Consider the following 7142-nt stretch of genomic DNA (forward strand, 5'->3'; position numbering starts at 1 on the left):
TGTAATACAACCAAGAGTAACGTGTTTATTCATCAGATACCTGATGGCTGCATGATCAGTGTGTAAAAAGGTGGGGTAACCAGTGATATAGTGTCGGAACTTGTTGATGGCGTATATCACAACAAGGAATTATTTGTTAGTCACTGTGTAGTTTAACTCAGCAAGAGCCAAGTTCTTACTAACATAGTAAATTGCATATGGTACCTTATCCACTTGCTGCCCCAAAACTGCCCCAACTAGCATCTGGGAAGCATCAGCATGAATATGGAATGGTAATGCCCAATCTGGCCCTCTAAGGATAGGAGCACTACAGACCAATTCCTTGATCTTCACAACAGCTGCATCACAGTCATCTGTCCACACAAAGTCTGCATATTTTGTCAGTAATTGAAAAAGAGGATGTGTTGTTTTAGCAAAAATTTCTATAAAGCACCTGTAATAACCATCGCAACTGATAAAGCTACGTACCTGAGTGGGTGTTCTGGGTATTGGAAAAAAAATTATTACCTTTATCTTAGCTGGATCCGTCTGGATTCTTGCAATCGAAAGCGAGTGTCCCAAGACTATTCCTTCGTTCATCATCATATGGAATTTTTCTGTACTTAAAGAGACATGCGCCTGCTTGCATCTTTCAAGAAATTTTTCTAGCTTCCCCAATGCTTCTTCGAATGAATCTCCATATGCCATGAAATCATCCATATAAATCTCAACACTATCATCCATTAGATCAGAGAAAATCTCTAAAATTTCCCTCTGGAATGTTGTAGGCACATCACAGAAACCAAATTGGAGGACCCGATATGCGAACGTTCCCTAAGGGCATGTGAAATTGGTTTTATATTGATCTTCAGGAGCTATCTGGATCTGATTGTACCCGCTAAATCCGTCCAGGAAGGAGAAAAACTTCTTCCCAGCCAATGTATCCAAGACTTGGTCAATGAATGGTAATGGAAAATGGTCTTTCTGAGTTGCCTTATTTAATTCTATGCAATCCACACATATTCGCCATTTATCATTTTTCTTAGGGACTAGTACCAATGGGGAAACCCATTGGCTATCTGAAATGGGGTAGATAAATCCCACATCCAACAGCTTTTGGAGTTCTTCCTTAACAATGTTTTTCAAAGCAGGGTTCATTCTTATTTGGGGTTGCCTCACAGGATGACAGTCCTCCTTAATGTATATGTGATGGGTGCATAGATCAGCAGGAATCCCCTTCATATCTAAGTAGTCCCAAGGGAAGGATTCTTTGTGTTTCCGAAGAACATCCAAGAGTTGTCTCTTTTGGGACTCTAACAGAACTGGGTTGATATTTAGGGATTTTCTTGGTTATAATTCCATGGAAATACTGTCATGGGGTGCAGTTGTAGGTAGCTCATCAAATCCATATGTTGTTCCAATACTTTCCTGAGTCTCACAACTCAAGACGGACTCCAAGATTTGCTGATTTAAATCTAAAATAGAACAGGGATCACTAATAAAGGTAGTAATTGTGTCATTTTCCATTTCGGTTTTCAACTGGAGGGCCTATCCAATAGTAAGAATTGGTCTTAACTCCTCATTTTCTGATTCAAACTCTTTCCTGGGTAAAGATTTCTTGTGGCCTGTTGATTTTTCTGATGGGTTAGGTTCTGCGGGAGGATATAATACTAGATTCTTAGTGTTTTGTCCATTTGAAATGATCATATGTCCAGACCGACACCCAATATAAATGTCTGCGGTTGCCAGCCACAGTCTTCTCAGAATCAAGTGATGGCCTCTAGCTGGAGATTGTGTTTGGAGTACTAGGAAGTCCACAGGGTAGTGCCATGAATCAACCGAAATTGTGATATCTTCTAACTTCCCTACCGATTTCACTGTAGATTGATCTACTAGTTCTAACACTGCAGGTGTGCTTTTCAAGTTACAAAGACCTAATGCACGCATAGTTTCAGCAGTGATGACATTTATGGCAACACCCAAATCTACCAGTACATTTGGAATTTCTACCCCATTAATTTGCACGGCTAAAATTAGGTTCCCGGGATCCCTATACTTTTAAAAGCATGGACCTTCCCATCATGAAATCTGATAACTTCCCCATTACATGAATGGGGAGAGGGTCTCTTGATTTCTTTTTAGGCTTCTTAGCACAATATTCCCTAAGAGTTTTTGCATATATAGTTGCGTCCCTCATATCTTGCAACAGGGGAATATTGACAAATAAATTCTATAACTCCCCTAACAGGTCAAACTCAGCTTGAGGGGTTGGTTTACTCAAAGCCAAACTTTCTAGATAGGGCAGTTCAACTTAGTGTTTTTGAGTAACTGGTGGTTGAGGAGGTATATGATTTTTGTTGGCTCGGTTTGATTCCTCTTCAACCATTTCTGGTTCCTTTTCCTCACTATCAATTTTTTCAATGATAACTAGTGAGGGTTGAGAATCTACTGTCCACCTAGATCATAAATTCATCTCATAGAATTCTGTGATAGAGATGTTGTATGAAGGTAGGTTGAGGGTGTCAGCTTGTTGAGCCCCTTTATTGTTAGGATTCGGATTGGGTTGGATGGGAAGTTGGGGATGAACAGGTTGATTACCAGGAGGTACATTAGAGGGCAACTGAAGTTTCTGTTGTGGCATTGATTGGGGAAACTGACCAGGAGGAGAAGGTCCTTGCTAGTTCGGAGCCCATGAGGAACTCGAACTAGCTTGAGGAGCCCATTGCTGCCAAGGTGGAAACTGGTAGCCACATGGGTGGATAAGGCATCGATTGGGGACCCATATTAAAATTACTAAAATATTGAGATGGATTCGGAAACATACCTTGATTTCCCATTGACGGTCGAGGTTGCCATGGCTTTTTAGGTCCCATAAAGTACAACTGCTCCATCTCTTCGCCTGTCCCTTGAAAAACCGCTTTTAGTCCTGGCAAGGATGGGCATGAACTTGTCACATGATTCAACTCACAGATTGCACACTCCTCTACAGAGTTTAATGGACATTCCCTCTATGGGTGTTTCTTCCTGCATGTTGGTTAAAATATATCCATAGTTCTTTCCAATTCCAATTGTTTCTGTTTCACCTGCAGCATGTCTATTTGTTCAGACAAGGTACTCAGGATATTAGTCCTCATGCCATCCAACAGATTCCCATTTTCTTATTTTGTAACACCTCCACTAGATACTTTTGTTGATCGAATCCCTTGTTTATTCCTTGCAACTCCCCTTGAACACTGGATGCACAACTCGCAGATGGTGTCAAAGTTTTCCTTTTATATATCTCCCTTTCCGACTATATTTAACAATTCCAAAGAGTCCTCTTGGAAGGCCCGAAGAAGGATAATTTTCAAAATGTCCTTATCTAGGTCAGAGTGACCTGATATCTACAATGTGTATTTAAAGTGTTCCACACAATCTTCCATATCTTCGTCCTCTTTCTGTGTAAATTTGAAAAGTTCTTCTTTAATATCTTGTGATTTACTGTAGTCCTGGTACTTCTCCAAGAAAGTAGTTCTCATCTCCTACCATGTGGTGATAGACCTTCCCCCCAAGACCCATAAACCACTGTAGGGTTGTCCCTTTTAGCGTTGCAAGGAAGATTTTCAATTTCTGAGCATCCGTTATATAATAATATCCTCAACACACAATGTCAAATTCAAACAAAAACGTGTCAGGGTCTTCTGAAGTAAGCCCATGGAAAATGGGTAAAGTTGTTAAATGAATGGGCTTTGTTGGTGCACCAGTCCCAAGATCCCCAATTAGGAAGTCAATAGTAGAGATTGTAGGTGCCATTAATCTCCTCCAATACTCACTCGGAATTTCAGCAGGCTCTGCCAGAAGGGCTTTTATCACAGGGGTTTGAGTTGCCTTAACAGCGCTCCCTCTATCCTTTGGTGATAGAAGTGTTTCTACAATTTCTTCCCCCCCTGTCACAGTGGCTTGACCCTTCAGACCTCCTCTTTGCAACTTCTTCTTCCCTACTCGGATGGACCGTTCCCTCGGATGCTTTACTTGCAACTTGTTCTTCTTCTGTTACAAGCAACGGTAGCCCTTTATCAAGCGTATTGTTACTTATCTCTCCAGCTGCTAGAAGGGCATGTTGTATCGAATCAACAGGAGGTGTTGTGGACAACACTAGTTGATCTACAGATTGTCTCTCAGATATTGTCCACGTACCTGGCCTCACAGTTGCACGGGAAGACACCTCTGATTCAGCATTTGCAATGATTTTCTGGATATAAGTATTCCTTCCCAAATCATGTCCTCCCTTCTTTGGGGCTCTCACTCTGCCCCTTTTATTTTTCTCTTTGCTCATACAATTTGGTGTGACGAAAGATGTTGCTACCAAATCACAGTGCTCAAGACCTAGGGTAGGGCGTCAAAAAACCATTCCCTCCCCGAGATGAGAGATCATGTTGAAAAGGGAACAGTTAATGGAAAAAGAAAAGGAAAATAGAAACCTAGGGTTCAGGGCCTGGAGTAGGGTGTAAAAGGAATCCTCTCTCCCTGGGAAAAGAATCCCAATCAAGAAAAATAACACACATACAAGAAAACGTAACACTTCAAGACATGAAGTAGGGGGTCAGAGGACCCCTCCCTCCCCAGGGCGAGAGATTGGGTTTCTCAAAACCAAAACAACAACAAAAAAATGCTAGGGAATTGTAAGCTCAAGGCTTGGAGCAGGGCGTCAAAGAACTCCTCCCTCCCCAGAGCAAGAGATCGGCCCTAATAAAATAGGAAAACAATTAAAGAAAAAAACAAACAAAATACCTACGCTCAGGACCTGGAGTAGAGTGAGAAAGCTCGTTCTCTCCCTAAGACGAGAGATTGACCCTCTGGTTGATACAAATCGTGTCTTGCACCTTGTTAGCCTCCCCAGTAAAGGTGCCAAAATGTTGGTGTCTAGGTATGAACGATTTATTCACCCCTTTTTCTACATTAATGTATCAATCCGGGTGCATATTCTTTTCAAGCAAACACACAAGGTATATGTAGGGGCAAGGTTACAATCTGTCATCAACTAAGGGTTCATGATTACCAAATCAAAGCATTGTTGAAACAGAAATAGAAACTCAACTGCAGAACTTAGAAAGGTATTCACAGTGATATAAAGAATCTGCAATAGCAATCAAGAAATAAACATAGCAATGAAAAATACACACACAACAAGGAAACATGCAGTACCTGATTAGAAGAGTGGGCCTAGCTCCCTGATCAGGGCTGTGTTACTCACAGCGAAAGGTAGATCAGCAAAAAGGGTTGTATTTTATTAATCTGAACAATGTTGTTACAATATAATGCAGGGTCTGACTAACCCCTTGTATTGGAATCACCCATCTTTTAGACAATACAAAGGGGAGTAACATCTCTCCCCAAAACCTCGCAACTATATGCCCAAAGATATACATCAGTTCAACACAGCACTAGCGCCGAGAGAGAAAGAACAGGAATGATCCAAAACGGGTTGAGAACAGCTGCAAATCAGTTATGATGTTTCATCGTGGTCGATCAGCTGCTGTGAATCAAGGAACTGCTATGATATGCCATGAGTTCAACACCTGCACTCCATAATTTGTGGCCATAACATGTTTTAGTGGTTCGCATAGGCAAAACCCTCATGACTCTACTTCATTAATTAAATATCCTAAGAGACGATAAAGGGGAATTACCTCATAGTTTTACATAGTAAATGTATGCGAATGAATACAAAAGGGATGAAAAGAGGAGTGAAAATGTAGGGAAAAGATAGGCCGATTTGGTGCCCAACAACAGTCTCAGAGGGTAATGTTTTTTCTTGTTGTTCCAGTGGTCTATGTTGTCATGTCGTAAAAGTATGCTAAGTGTGTGATCGCAATGTCAAAGTTCCTCACAAGTTCATTTGCCTCCCACACTTAGCCATTTTCTTGAAAATCCTTCTAACTAGACAAATCTCTTTCACCGAGCCCTGACTGAGTTGCACACTACATAGTCTCAGCCTTCAGTGATGCTGCTCTGCTTTCTAGAACTGTGTAGTGTGCAGAGACTATCTCCCAGGGCAGTTGCACTGCGTAATCCTAGAGTTGAGCAGCCTGCCTTCCTTCCCAGAATTGCGCATAAGCTACCTCAAGCCTGACCTGAATTACATATTTCGCAAACAAAGTCATAAAACCTCCTCCTTTCCTAGTAGAAACACGTAATGCGCAAAGAACCCACCTTGCTTTGCCCCCCAAAATTACGCAGTAGTGTCCCATAGTGTCCTTCCTCAGCCTGGAATAAATGATCTCCAGAACTGTGCAGACATGTCCTCCCAGGCCCCTCCACTTCCCAGTCCTTCCTTGCCTCTAAAAACTGCACAAAACCGCCTCCCAGGGTCCCATGTTGCATCAACCACTGATGGTCTCAACTGCACAATCCTATCTCCCATTAGCCTCTGCGCAATTTTCCCCATTAGTGAAGACTATGCTCAGGATTTCCTCAGCCAAGCCCAAGCCATACTCTATGTAGTCTCAGTGACAAATATCCCTCCCTAACAACTAGAACTGCACAATTCATAATTACTGGGCCCTCTTTCGCAGCCTATCACCTGTCCCGCGCTCAATCCATGGATAACATTGCATCATCTTAGACTAGGGAGTTTTTGGATTTGATGTCGTCCTATCATAAGTGAATTGCAGGAACGTGTACACTATAAGATCATGGCTAGATAATGAAGAAGGAGAAGAAGGAGCGGACATGCTAGAAGAATCACTTACAATGGGACAGATAAAGAATCTTATCAAGCACAAGAAAAGGGAACACATGCATGCAACCACCTCTCAAGACCAAATATCATTTAAGACCCCACATCATCAAGCTATGCAGAGGAAAAGAGAAAGCGCATACAAGAACACATCCATCACTCAGTAGCAACAACAACTTGACATTGCCACCTTAGTAACCTAGTCCATGTCAACAGTTTCATGTCAAGTCATGTCATGAGTTTTCAAAGGCCACATCATTATTATGGGCCATGTCTATTGTAAATCGAATGTAATGTAAAGTGGAAGTCCAATGGACACACATGAATATGAAGAGTCATGTGAGTTGAAAAGTCATAGGAAGTTGAACAGTCATGAGGGTAGTCGAAGAGTCACAAGGGTCAAGAATCACCCCTTCGTTATATATACTCCCTCATTGTATGAGCA

Source organism: Pinus tabuliformis, chromosome X (assembly GCF_031772625.1).
Source record: "Pinus tabuliformis cultivar Carrire ecotype Pingquan chromosome X, CPIR1, whole genome shotgun sequence".
NCBI lineage: Eukaryota > Viridiplantae > Streptophyta > Pinopsida > Pinales > Pinaceae > Pinus > Pinus tabuliformis.